Below are 15,301 nucleotides of genomic sequence, written 5' to 3' on the forward strand. Positions count from 1 at the left end.
TATTACCATTGATTTATTTTTAATATCTAAAGAATCAAGTCAATAAATACAATCAAACTAACGTAAAATTGGTTGATAGAATGAGAGAAACAAACTTTTGAACTTTAACGATATGGAAACCGTAAATGCGCACGCTACTTAGGTAAATTACGGAGAGCACTTGATTACGTTCTTTTAACGGATCACCCTAGTTAATCTGAATATTAGTTAGTTAAAATGCATATTTACGGTTTTCGAGCATTAGCGATAAAATATAAATTGATTATCAAAAAATGCCACCATTCGGTCAATGATGGTGCAAATAATTCCGGATATGAAAATGATGCCATTTGCATGCTTAGCTCAGTGTTTTGTTTTACACTCTCATAGTTATCAATGTCCTGTTGCATTGATGATTAACTAATTAATATTAGAATTTGATTAAGCATTCAATAAATCAATTGATAGAATGAGAGAAATAAACTTTTGAACTTTAACGATACGGAAACCGTAAATGCACACACTACTTAGGTAAATTACGGAGAGCACTTGATTACGTTCTTTTAACGGATCACTCTAGTTAATCTGAATATTAGTTAGCTAAATTGCATATTTACCGATTTTGAGCATTAGCGATAAAACATAAATTGATTATCAAAAAATATCAGCATTTGGTCAATAATGGTGCAAATCATTCCGAATATGCAAATGATGTAATTTGTATGTATAGCTCAGTGTTTTGTTTTATACTATTATATTTATCAATGTCTTATTTCAGTGATAATTAACTTAATTATATTTTATAATTATTATTTTGTTTAATTTTTTTTCTTTGTATGGATGAAATACTAAAAAAAAAATGTTCTATTTTAATTCAATTATTCGCTTATTTAAAATCAATTTATCTCAAAATAACTTAATTTTTCAAAGATGTAAAATAAGTGCTTAAAAGTTTGTGACATTCAAGAGAATATTAACAAAAATCTAACCATTTGAAGATTACTTGCCAGTGATATAAACGAGTAACAGAGTTTCTTGACGATTTTTAGATAATATATTTTTTAAATTTCTTTCTTCAAAATGTAAAGAAATAAAAACAAAATAAAAGAAGATGATAAATTAATTAATACGTTACGAAAATCCTTCGTATTAGAATGTGTACACTTTTCCTCACATGTTTGCTCTGAAGCATATTGAACAGAAAAATTGAATACATTAAATGTTTTTAGGAAATTTGTATAAAAAACATCTCAGATAGAAAATCACAGACTTACTTAGCTGAAATAAGTGTTTTTCATCTTTCCTCTTAAGAAATTGTCTAACTAGCGCCTAAGCAGCAATGCGTCTTCTTCAAAACCTTTTTAAAAATGCACTTTCAAACGATGTCACATGTAGATGGAGCTACTAGATAAGTAAAAAAGTAAGGACATATTTTATTTCCATTTGCTTCGCTCAAAAAGTCCTCTTATAACTTTCTTGTTAGTTCTTTCATTTCTCACAGAAGGCAACACTAAAAACATTCTTTCCGATCCTTGTTTAAATATTTTTCTAATTTTGAGATTTCTTTGAACTAGCTGTATGAGTTATAAATTATACTCAACCTTACATAATAAATTTTTTTCCATCCATATTTTTCAATACAAATAGAAATATGAATAAGTAACCAAACTCAATGATAAACTCTGCATTTTAAAATGATATTCAATTAATTTTATTTTATTCGATAATTAGCTATAAAATACTTTTTTCCAAGGATGAAACTTTTAAAATATATATTTGTTTAATGTTGATCGTAAAATGAAGTTTCAAATTTTAACAATCATTTCATTGACTGGGAGGCTCCGTACTCTCCCAGCTTCGCTCGCCAACCCCCGTAGCCTTGCTTTAATTAATTTTTCTATCATTATTATTATTTTCTTAAAGTTTATATTTTTTGTCGTATAAAAAAGATGATTTAGAAATGGAAATCTCCAATTATTATAATTTTATTTATAGGTTAATTGCATTTTACACTAAATACAAGAGATTTTTTGAGCAATGAGTAAATAACCATTATTGTGAGCAAAAAATAATAATAAAATCGTGAAAAAAACATGTAAAATTAAAGTAATTTCGAATCAAATTGAAATTTTGAAAAAATAAAAATCGAATTTAGTTCATAAAGAAGAATGGCCCTTTTCAACTCTGTAGCTTATACCGATTTACTACCTGTTCACTTACTTCAGTGGCTTACATGGTATATTTTTACGACAACTCTAATAGTTGATTATTCTCGAATTAATAATCGACTTATAATTATTTTCATTTTAACGCACTACTTGTAATTTTTTCTACTCATCTTCATAATTTTAACTGAGTGAAAGATGGGGTGCATTGGTTTCCCCTTGCGGTAAAATAAATTTTAGACGGTGCTTTTTACCTAGAAAAAACTTTAAAAGAAGCAGAAAAAAATTTTGAAAATAATTTTTTAAAAAAAATGAGTAATTTGAAAAAATATTGAAAATTGCCATTTGCAATGGGGGTGGGTTTAAATCCCCTAAATCCCACCCTTACATACACAACTGAATGTACATGGCATATATTGATTTATTATAAATACTTTCTTACCTCCAAATGAATCAGTTTGAAGTGCTTTATTTCCAAAAAAGTTGTCACATTTTTAAAAGAAAGATAAAGTTTTATCTTAGAAAGATAAAATTGTTCTAGAAATACTTGATAATTCATTGTTTAATGCAGTTTTTGACAGAAAATTGGGCTAAGAATCGGCTCTTTGGATATTCAATATTTTAAAATGCTATAGATGAAGGGGGAAAAAAGATTAAAGCAGTAAATAAGAAAGACAATTTAAAGAAGTTAGGAACATTTTCTCATTGAGTAAAATGATGCTACTATTAAGGGGTCAAAGAAGTTTTTTGCTCTGTGGGCACAAGAGATTCATAAAAATCAAGGATGCTTTGAAATCTATTTTCTTCTGTGAAGAGACTGTTTTACTGTTGTTTTGAGAGTAGAGCGACTGAAAAACAGTGGCAAATATTTCATTTTTGTTAAAGAAAACAACAGAAGGCTTGAACTGAAGTGCTTCATTATTTTGCACTCAGTATTAAACAAAAATGCTCTAAAATTAAACAGAAAAAAAACCTTCAATAGAAGACTGAAAAACCGAAAATTGTCACATATTGTACAATAGGGTGGAGCGAAATTTTTTTTTCGATAATTAAATAGTACTACCTCCCAAAAGTTGTATGTGGACTAGTATATATCACTCGTGAATTTTTTCTGAACTTTTATGCACCATCTCCAATCCCCGCAAAAGTTTTAAACCTTCGAAATTTCAAAGACGTGTTAAAATTGTTACGGAGGTTCTTCGACCAATTAGTGGAGCAAAAGCTTGTGATTGTAAAATCCGAACAAAATTATTAGACAGGTCAATAATGCCGATTTTCGAAACAGTAAGGATTATCCAGAGAAAGGATTTTGTAGAAAATATGTAACAGTGAAAATACAACACCCAATTGTAGGGTGTTTGGGAAGGGCGGGGTCAAGGGTGGAACTCGTCATGGTGAGTTCTGGATGATTTATCGCACCAGCAAAAAGTTACATTTTTATTAACCTCACAATAGCATTGTTTAGTTAAAACAAAATTAGTTAATAAAAAAACCCGGGCCATTTATTTAAAAATTTCGTATTTTTTGTAAATTTTTAACATTTAACTGCTTTTTTTAGGAACGAAGATATTGCAGAAAATTCTGAAAAAAATCAGGAGCAATATTTTGAGAAGTGATTTGTTTTTGATAGATAAATTTTAAAAATTTATTAAATTCACAAAATTTTGTGGTATTTTGAAAATTTTTAAAATTTTAAAGCGTTTACGGGGAATGAAGATGGTGCATAAAAATTCTTAAGAAATTCATATACTTGTTCATATACAACTTTTGGGTGGTAATGCTATTTAATTATCGAAAAATTTGCTTTTTTTTCTCCACCCTAGTGTCCTATGATGTTAACAAGTATCAAATCTTTTTAAATAAAAAAAAATCTATTAAAAGACAAACGACGTTAAGTCTAAAAAAGATATCCCTTAGCAGCTACTAGTGAAAATGTAACTGAAGCTTTAATTTATTTAATTTTAAAGAAAAATTACTCTTTCTAAGAACAATTTCCTTTCTTATTATATTATTAAATTCTTGATTATAATAAATTGTTAAAAACTATTTATCCCGATTTTTGTTCTTACATTATTAACTGCATAATTTTTTAAACATCATTATATAAACGATACCAGACGTACGCATCGGAACACACATTGACACAGACGCAAAGAAACAGACATTAAGAAACAGACACATATAGACGCCGACACAAAGACACAGACATTCTCCAATTGTTGAGTTCATGAGCAAAATTTCTCCTCTGTTGATTATTTTCCTATTGCATAATGTGGGTAAAACTAAATTTTGAATTCACAAAAACCTGACGTATGATTAAAAAAAAAGTCGGTTTTTATGTTCAGCGTGTAAGATGGGAGGGTTATAAAGGGTCAGGTACATTATACCCAAATTCAGTTACCCGAAATTTGATTCAAATACTCGACTCTGTCTGCCCAGCAGGTAGTACGTTTGCTCAATTTCTCACTGAGCATAAGAAAGTAAGAAGAATAAAAAAAGGTAAAAATAAATAAATAAAAAACAAATAAAAATTGAAAAAACTGAATGAAGTATACCTTTTAATGCTACTAGAACAACTTTAATTCCTGAGGTCTAAAATGCTTTAGAAAGCAGCGACAACATAAACAAGTATTAAATATCGTTTGCACTTTCTTTCCATAAGTAGCCCAGTTTTATTTATAAGGTAAAGCAATTGCCAATAGAGAATTTTATACTCAGTTTCCTTACATGACAGCCAGTCAGGTAAACGTACTGCCTCAACTGAAACTGAACACGCAATCTGAAAAATAAATTGCCGGGCAAACGTACATGTCCGGAAAATAAATTGTAGGGCAAGTGACCGGATCCGGTTAAAAATAAATAAGTTATGTTTACCTTCATAGAGGATATTATTAATAGAAGAAATTATGATTAGAAAATAACAATTTAAGATTTTCAAAATTGAGGATACACTTTTCACACTATTATAAATAACATCTTTGATATAAAATGATACGATATTAATAGTATAATATTATCGAGTTTGAATAATATAGTTACGTTGCAGCATGAAGGAAGGTATTGGAGTCATTTTGTTAGCGTAATTATTATACTACTAGTGGGCTGTNTTGTAATGAGGCTTTTTTTTTATCGCCGTGTAAGAGAAATATATATATAGATAATAGCATTCTCGAAAATCGTTACAATCTTAGCACTGCACATGCTTTAACTTTAAGCGTATTTCAGTATTAATGGATGATTGAGAATCGAGTTATATTATGATCGAAGTAAATAGGCTGTTCATTAGTCAGTGCCCATAATATAGATAAATAATTTTTAGTATTTTTAGAAATCATCACCCTGCTAATTTTGTGAATTTTTTTAAAAGCGAATAAACATTAAAGGTTGCCAATTAATAACAAATGCGAGGAAAAATCGAAAATGCTTTTGAATTTTAACTAATAACTACTGAGAAGGGCAGGAATGAAAACAGCAAAACCAGTCTGATTGACAGAAGAGGAAAAGTGATTATTAGAAACACGTTTTAAATTCCTAGGGCAATTAAACGGATTTTGATGTTTTCACATCCTTCTTTCCTCACTAGTGATTAGGTAGAAAACGACATTGATTCTTCTTTGGTTAAATATTAATTTGGGACCCTTAACGTGCTATTAATATATATTAAGGGAATTGATTACGATACATCCTGTCCAATTGAAAAGATGTATTTGGAGGAAATGATTGTTAGTGTAAATGGGCAGTTGGATATTTAAAATAAAATGTTTGATTAATAGGCTTTAAGAAAACTTTATTTTGCTGCAATTTTGAAACAAAAATTACTGCATGGAGGTTTTCATATTATACAAGAATTTTCCAGAAAGTAAGTTCCGTTTCGTTGTCCTGTCTCTGCAGCCGTAATGTCGCAGTTCTGCACATATGTACATGCGTCTAGGGTTGATGGTCGGTTCACTGACGTCATTAAAATCAGATGTGCTGTGTTTTCTTACGTTCATGTGTTAAAGTCGATTGCTGATCCCCTTGACATTTAAGAGCTTTTTATAATATAGTTTCTGGATGCAAAGAATGTTAATTCCGTCGAAATATATTGTCAACTTGATAACATGTAATTTATAATGAACATGTAATGAACGATGAAATCGTAGGAAAGTGGGTTCCATAATTCATTGATGAACGCACCAGTTTTCAAGATGAAGCACAGCACAAAGTGAGCAATCTTCTTTTATCAAAGATAGGTTGGTTTCAAAAGTGAATGAATAAATTCGTGAAAACAAACGATTCACTACAAGAATGCTTTGTGATGAGATTCCATAAATTTATAAAAGTGCTTCGTATGAGATTGTCATAAATTGAAGATAAAATGTTCATCTTTGACTTTTTTCTTTAAAGAGAGCATAGACAAATTGGTTTCTAGCTGTGATAAATATCTGTATAATGCTGACTGTTAAAATATGTTGAATTTTTTTTATTGATTTTTAAGTCTGTCGAAATTTGTATAAGGTTACCGTCCGTGTATAGGGATCGCATTTATTATTAATGTTACAGAAATCCAATCGCTTAAGTTAATATAAATGTCAAAATATTTTTTAGCTCAAGTGTTAATGTGATTGAGAAAAAATTACTTTTAAGACAGCTGATTAATAGCTCGTACAGGCCTGTATAACTTATAACTCTGATAACTTATTATATTATTTTGTTTTGCTTAAAATACATGTGCAATAAAGTCATCCTGAAGTAAAACAGCCTGATTTTTATTTTTTCTTATAATTAAAACATACATTGTGTAATTCGATTGAAATCCAATCAATAATGAGCACAAAATACGAACTGTAAGACTGTTATCAGTAAGTCCATTTTTTTAGCACGCTGAACATAATTTGAAATATTTTCACGTTAAGAGAAATTCTTATTCACATATGTCATTTGCGTTACATGTTGAACCTTCAGCACATCCAGACGTTGGGGGAGCATTTGAAATAATGGGTAACCTGTAGCAGCTTTGACCCTTTTCGGAAATGGGAATTATTTTTATTAGTTAAAAAAAATAAATAAATAAAATTTCAGTTTAAATTTATTTATTTAACAGTATGCTCTGTTTAAAGCAAGTTTTTAATTATAAGTAAGGTACTCGGTCATTACCTAGTGCTCCATTGTGATAGACCTATGTTTCATTATGAAAAAACCTATATGTGACCTCTAGTGTTTATTTATTTGCGTATGTATAAAAATGGTAGTGGTCATAAATTAATATTTAAGGAAAAAAAAAACCTCAACCAAATTTTGATCAATCATTAGTAAATGAACAAATTATGTATTAAAGTCATCAAAAGCCAATTTGTTTCGCTAAATTGGAATGAATGCATTTGTTTCCGTTTGACTACTTTTTTCATCTTCATTATATATCTTTCTCTTCTTCATCTTTCATCATCTTTTAATAGTCATTAATCGAAGTTTAAACGCATTTTTCCTTCATATAAATTGCAATTTGGGCTCAACATCGAGTTTGAACTAGTTTTTTTTAACCATAAATTTTAAAAGCATATTTAGGGACACCCTAAACAAATTTTCATCTGAGATTTTTTCGCTCTTCGGGAGAAAAGTTGGTCGTTTCGTTATCAGAGAGAGAGAGAGAGTGTGATATATATATATGGGTGATTCTCACGAAACATGACAATTCACGGTCCCTCGCACTAAGATCTAATATTATAATACTACAGTAACTTTTTTTTAAAAAAAATTAATAAATAGCATTGCTGATGGCATTTTAAAATGACTTTGCACTAGCATTGACTGTTTTGTATTAGTTAAAAAAATTTAATTGAATATCAAAATGTCATTTTCCTTTCCTGTCCCAAACAATGTTTCCAATAATAGCTAGCTTCAAAACTTCCCAATATCTAATTTTATTTTTATCTCAACCGGTGTAAGCATCTCTAGAATACGCGCAGAGGGTATTATTTGCAAAAACTTCGTTTAAATTAATTTTTTCTGCCAATAATTTGTTTGTCCCAAGAAAGAGAGAGAGAGAGAGAGAGAGAGAGAGAGTCTTGCATTTCGTCATCTTTTAGAGTGGTAGCCCTGGCGATGGAGGATTTTACCTAGAAAAATTGGAATTTTTGCGAATCACATTTTGCCACCAAAAGTTTTTTTTCGGAAAATACCTGAACACTAGAAAACATTTCCGAAAAATTTTATGTGTATAACATATCCATAAGGCAATAAGGAAAAAAAATATGAATTTCTGAATAAAAACCCTACGTTGCATTGGAATGACCTTTCTCTCAATATTTCAACGAGAAAACATAGAGGAGAATAATAAATGGATGTTTGAAATTAGCAAAAAAAGAAAAAAAAAGTCTCTTGTGGAATCCATCAATACATAAAATATATATCCTTCTCCATGAAAGGAGGACTTTCTCTCTTCCTTTAATAACCATAATTTTTTCCAAATCTTACCCGAAATCATAATTTTTAGAATATTTTTCAATATTGATTTTCTGCCCATCTTCTTAATTTTTTTTTTCTCAATTCAACATTCGAATTCAAACAACAACTATATGACCTTTTCCATCTCCCTTATCAGTTCATTCCCAGCCCCTAAGAAGAAGGTTTACTCCCCACTGTCCAGACAACCATAATTGTCTCAAAAACGTTTCTGAAACCACGATTTTCTTTTATTTCTTTTAATCTTCGTACAAATAAAGTTGAGTTTTTCCCCAAATTTAAACTAGTTCCATTTAACAAACATAATTTCTTCTCATGTGTTCCACCCTCTAAAGTTAAAACTTTTAAAATAATTGTTCGTTGAATTTATAATATTTCATGGTATTTTTTTTCTAAATTTTTAAGCAATCAAAATTTAGAATATGACTCTTAATCTTTCGATGTGAAATAAAAGTTTACAAAAAAAAATAAATAACAAAAAAAGCTGAAAAAAAGGAAAAGCTGAAGATAAAGAGCTGAAATAAAAGGAAAAATTTAGCAAGTTCAGTAAAAAAATTCCCTTTTTTATAATAATAATGCTACCCTACGTCGGTTACAATAAACATCAACATGTAATCCTTAACTTTAAGTTCCCAAGGGCATTCAAGCTCCACTCATTGCACAGATAATGTATAAAGATAAAAAAATATTCTTCAAATATTTATTATTTGCGTATTTGTTGAATACGAAATCTATTCAGATGTTGGTGTTGTCTTGTATATTTCAGTAGCAAATTCAAATATGTCATTATCTATAAAAGATAATTACCACTGCCTCAGAGAAGTTGAACAACCGAATCAATGATAGATAGGATTGTCATTTTGTAAAGCAACTATTATTCCTGTCCCAACATTCACTGTATGTGAATTTCATAGGAGTTTAGTCCAAATTCTTCAGTGTACAAAGTATGTAGTTTCTTCGTAAAATTTAAGCATAATTTTTGGCCGTGAGAGATACATATGAATTTGTTATGCAGGAGGGATATTTATCTTACAAAAATAAACACATTCAGAGGAAAATTGATTTATTATTTAGAGAATATGGCCATAACTGGAAAATAATGAAATAAAGTCCCTCAAAGGGATCAAGAGAATCGCTCTCTTAACGTCAAGAAATTTTGTAAAGATAAAAATTCAAAGATTGAAGCTGAGAGGACGAAGCCTCTCCATTCTCAACACTAAGAATTCAAAATTAAAAGTAAAGTGAATCCCTATGGACAGTTAGGTGTATGGGAAGAGATCCATGGGTGGCAATTTATCGTGAGATAAAAAAGCCAAAAATAAAGCCAACCCCCCTTAATCAATATTAAATTTGAAAATAATTTGGCGAAAGTGAATCGCCAAAAAGACTATGCGAATTTGTAAAACCACGTAATTGAAACATTTTTGCGGTCAGAAATAAAGAATAAAAAGTTACAAATAGATTTTGTTTTCGATTTAGTCGCGACAGTGAATTTAGGAGTTTTACATTTGTATTGAAATAAAAAAGTTAGCTGCTACATTGATTGTTAAGAAAATAATAAAATATTTATATTAGCTTTTTATGAAATGTAATAAAAATTAAATAATAGGTTTAATTTAATTACAATTCGATTAAGAATGACTAAAAAAATAAGTTTAAGAAATTAAAGGAGTTTTAAAATCTAGGAAATATGTAATATCTATTGTGGAATGCTGTTTCTCTCTCCTTTTTGTTGTGCACTTTTTGCTGTACAGAAAATCGAGAATAGTGTGGAAAACAGTTAGAAAAGCAAGTGATAAAAATAAAACAAATCTAATGTAAATTGGTTATATTTAAATTGCGTTCTTTATTATCTCAATTACTACAAAAAATTAAAAAATTTAAAAAATTTAATTTTAATATTGAATAAATCATTAAGATACATTTTCATTTTATGGAATTAAATAATGATATATAGTCATGAGTTAATTTAGTAAGAAAAAAATAATATTTAAAAGTTGAAATTTTTATTCAGTTCGAATGAAAATAGATTGCTACAACTATAGTGAGGTTATTATTACACAATTTCACAATATGAATTACGTATGGTAATTATGAAATTACAAATGACTAAAGTAAAACGACAGATGGACAGAGTAATAATTTTTATGAAATATATGGTACAAACCAACAAGTTCAATTAAGAGATTGATAAAATTAGCTCATTTCTTAAAAAAAGAGAATACTTTTAGAATTAAAAATTGATACTTGAAAAAGATTCATTATATTAAATTTATAAGAAAATTTCCTTGCATAAATCTTTGAAGATAAAAAATTAGCTACACAATTATTTATCTTCAATTATTTATCTCATATTATATAATAGTTAAATTTGAAATTTTTATTATAAAAATCAAATTGTCAAAAATATAATTGACGAAATGTATAAAGAGAAAAACTTAAAAAAAAATGGATGCTAGCGGAATTCGATAATATAATTATAGTTAGAATTTCTGTATTAAGAAGATAATGTATGAAATTATGAAAATAAAACTTTCTTTTATGTTTTACAGCTTTACAATAATACAGAATATTAAGTTAACTTATATATAACACGAATTATTCATCTACTGCCTAAATCTTCACTTTGTTTATTGCTTATTCAAAAAAAAAAAAAATATTGAAAAAATAGACAAAAGGATGCAAGGTAATAATAGAAAATATAAAATCCTAGATAGAATAATTTTGAAAATCTCATATTATAGTCAAATTTGAAATTTTCATTATAAAAATCAAATTGGCAAAATTATAATTGACAATAAAAAGTATAAAGCGATAAAAAAACAGAAAAATGGATGCTAGGAGAACTCGATAATATAATTATAGTTAGTGTTTCTGTATTAAGAAAATAATGCATGAAATGACATAGTAAAACTGTTTTTCTATGTTTTATCTCTTTACAATAATACAGAATATTAAGTTAACTTATGTCACCAAATTATTCATCTACTGCCTAAATCTTCACTTTGTTTATCGCTTATTCAAAAAAAAATATTGAAAAAATAAACAAACGATGCAAGATAATAACAGAAAATATAAAATCGTAGATAATATAATTTTGAATAGAATCTCATATTACATAACGCAGAGAAAACAGCGACCTTCTTTATCTTTCTAATAGTCGAAGGTTGTGCAAAATGACATTAGATTTTTTTATTTACTGATGTTATATATGTGTTATCTATTATGTGTTACTTGAGTGAGAAGCCTTTCGATTGCGGCATTTTCTGCTCGGAAGGAATTTTGTTTTAAACCTTTAATGGTTGCATAATTTTGACGAAAGTGGTCATAAAATGTTCATATTTTCTTCTCAAGAAAATTATATTACACTATGTTCTTTCATTTACTGTACTATCTCTCCTTATCGAGGGAACAAGGTTAGCTCACCCGATATGGTGTCTCTGGAAAAGTGGCCAACAAATCTGCCCTGTAATGACTGTAAGACGTAGGTCATTCCGCATACAGCATTGGAATATATATATATCCGTGGTCAAAAAACTGTGCAAAACGGGCAAATCATGCATCTTTTTTTTAAATAAATGCACACTTTTTAAAATCATTAAAATTGTATGACATTAAATATCCACCCTTTTAATTACAAACTTTAAATTATCCAGTGAAATATTATTACCTTGCTCACATCCATTTTCGGGCAATCTGAAGCAACTAACAAATCAAACACGCTTCAGTTCAGCAATAAGAATGCGCCGTAAGAGATCCCTCTATTTATACTTCTAACTTCTATTTACGCTCCTTTTTTCTTATTTTGTAATCTGGCAATCTTATTACGAAAATACTTGAAATCCTTCTTGAAAGATTCCGGTATGTGCAAGTCCATTTGAATTTGCTATTTTCTTCATAGATTTCGTTTTGTGTTTTGCTCTGTATTGTTTTTTTTTTTGTTTGATATGCTTTATTTCGTATATATTTTTTACTTAATGTGTTCCATTTTCATTTAAATTCTTTTGAGTGCTCCTCACACTATTGTATTGATATATTTTGGTTTGGCTATATTGATACAATATTAGAATGCACTCCTGTTTACGGATATAATCGTGTGAGCTGATGAAGAGATTATATCTTTTCATTACTTTGTTTTTCACCTTTATATATATATATTCTAAATAAAAGCATTTTGTAAAATATTTTTAAAAAGATTTTATTTTAATAATTTTTTCTTCTTCTCTTTTCATTAATCTTTATTATTTNAATATATATATAAGTTCAAAGGGTTGCTTAAGGGTTGCGACAACTGTTGCTAATATTATTGCTCAACTGAGTTAAGGCACATCATCAGGATTGAAGATGCATAAGCACCCATGCCCCGAAATGTTATCGTACGCCGCTGAGGAAGCTTCTCTATTATGAACTATTACTTCGTTTGTTTCTGTACAGGTACCTTTAGGATATGTAACTTCAGGAACAAAATAAATTTCAGATTTGAAATTAGTTTTAATTTTGAAACATTGCCGCTAGGCAGGAGAATTTCTTACTAACAGCGGTTATAAATGCTTCAGCTGCGTTCTTCGGCTGGAATTATATGGTATCCTCTTAGATGTCCAAAAAACAATTGTGAAATGTCATTTTAGGAAATATATTAATAGTTTACACTTTTGGTTAAGCGTAAATTGATCAGACTATGACTTTCTTGATCAACTTTATAATAGAACTTTAATTTTTTTAAAAACTTTATTTGAGCTTAACCCTAGAACTTGATTTTTCATTCTTATTACTTTTAGAAATGACATCTATTACACTCTAGAATGAAATAAAAGGCTCTGGAATATTTTAATGTGTTTTCTTTATCTAATTAATCTCTTGGTTTAGTCAAGCTGTGACTTACAAAAATCTTTCAAATCTGAACAAAAATAATATCTAACAAGGTTTTTTGTATCATTATTTATCTCTTAGGAGCAAGCAATTTTTTCAAGTGAAGTAATTAAAAAAGAAGTACCCACTATTCTTTAAATCATTTGGTATCAAGTCCCATGAATCTCTGAAATAATATAAATCCCAAGAATCAGAAAGCTAAGACTATCAATAGCAAAAGTCTATATAATATGAATATCATTGTTGGGGACACACTGAAAAACAGCAACTTTGATGTTAAATTATAACACTATCATTGTCAAATAATACGAAGAGAAAGTACAATACCCTGAGAGTAATCATCTTATCAGCAATAATCTTATAATTGCAAAAGAATCTTATAATCACTGTCACTATCACTCTGTTATTAGCGAATACTATGAATTCAAAAGTAGTTGAACTTCATTCACCCCCTTTTCTATTTAAACAATATTATTTATTCTGAATAAATCTAATAATCATAATTGAATATAATGCACACAACATAACTGAACGAATCACACGAAATCTAAAAAAGGAAATCTTTAAAGGCCAATGTTCCAAAAGTGGAGCGGTTTTATTCATACACATATTTTAACTTTAAAATTTTTAAATAAAATTTTTAATATTTACCTTCCAGATGGTTATGTTATCTTTTTAAAAGCTCTTAATTATTGTAGCCGTCTCAGGAGAATTGAATTTTCGGTAAATTGTATTACAATCGAGAGAAAAATTAACAATTTATATCAAATTTCAAAAATTCATAAAAAATAAACAATTATGAAAACGAAATCAAGCTAAAAGCAAATAATTCTTAATAATGTAAATCTTAAATTTACGGTTAAGAATTTAACTTTAATTTATAAAATTAAACCTAACCATGTAAATTTTAAATTTATGTAAACAAATCTGCATTATTCAGACTTTAATTGCTCGTTAAATTCCATTCTCGTTCATTGGAACAATGGAAGGTTTAAGGTTTTAAGTCAACAATAATTTTCTTTCTGAATTGCTCAAAATTTGATAACTACATTTGCAAAACATGACGTTATTATACATCTGAGTGTTGGAAAAATGTGTTTTGAGAAAATTTTAATTTCTAAGTTTTTAAAAAATCAGTAATAACTTACGTATTTCAGTGAAGCAAGTAGAGCAACATCCGCAAGAAGAGTTATGTTACTTCACTATTTGCTCATCTTCACAATCTAGCTCTTCGTATTGAACATTATCACAATAATTCGGAGTACAGACAAGTCGAGCACTTGCTATGGAAATCACAGCTAGCAGCAGAATAATTACTTTCAGAATTTTTCTAATCGAAGACAACATTGTACAGTTTTAAAATAGGAAGTTGTATTAAACAAAGGAATATAATTTTCCTCATTGCTAAATATTTTGTAAAATACTTATTGTTTTATAAACACAGTATCTTTCCTGGGTTTTGAGGTATTTTACAGCTAATTCTCACAATTTTTAAAAATAAAAATTATGTATAAAAGACATATATATCAAATTATTAAGAAACTACCGAGACAAGTACCTTTGCGATCTTTGGTTAAAAATGTAATAAATACCGTCAACCGGAGCTGTACTACATTTTGGTCATTGGGGGGATTATTTTGATTTAATACAAAAAAGAGTTTAATTTCGAAATAAACCGAACAAACAAAAAATACACACGAGCATTTTTAGGTTTTATATTTTAATTATTTTGGGTAATTTAAAAATTCTGCCATTGAATACACTGGAGTTCTTTTAAACAATTGTTTTGATGAGTAAGTTACATACCTCCAAACTTTCTATTGTTGACTAATCCATAACGTGTTAAA

At 28.4% G+C, this 15,301-nt stretch overlaps 1 protein-coding gene across 3 annotated transcripts in view; it reads right to left on the bottom strand.

The window, feature by feature from the left end:
• LOC107455032 (cytochrome P450 2F3) overlaps nucleotides 1-14,702 on the bottom strand; it is a 30,983-nt gene extending 16,281 nt beyond the window's left edge. The window contains exons 1-2 of one of the 3 annotated variants that reach the window (XM_043042720.2): nucleotides 14,603-14,702; nucleotides 1,254-1,383 (exon numbers count right to left, since the gene is read on the bottom strand). The gene's annotated coding sequence lies outside the window, so the exon portion shown is untranslated. Of the gene's footprint in view, nucleotides 1-1,253; nucleotides 1,384-2,586; nucleotides 2,665-14,602 lie in introns of those variants that run through there. The other 2 variants (XM_043042722.2, XM_071179955.1) reach the window with 2 other exon arrangements.
• Between the last annotated feature and the right edge of the window lie 599 nt (nucleotides 14,703-15,301).

Source organism: Parasteatoda tepidariorum, chromosome 4 (genome assembly GCF_043381705.1).
Source record: "Parasteatoda tepidariorum isolate YZ-2023 chromosome 4, CAS_Ptep_4.0, whole genome shotgun sequence".
Classification (NCBI taxonomy): domain Eukaryota; kingdom Metazoa; phylum Arthropoda; class Arachnida; order Araneae; family Theridiidae; genus Parasteatoda; species Parasteatoda tepidariorum.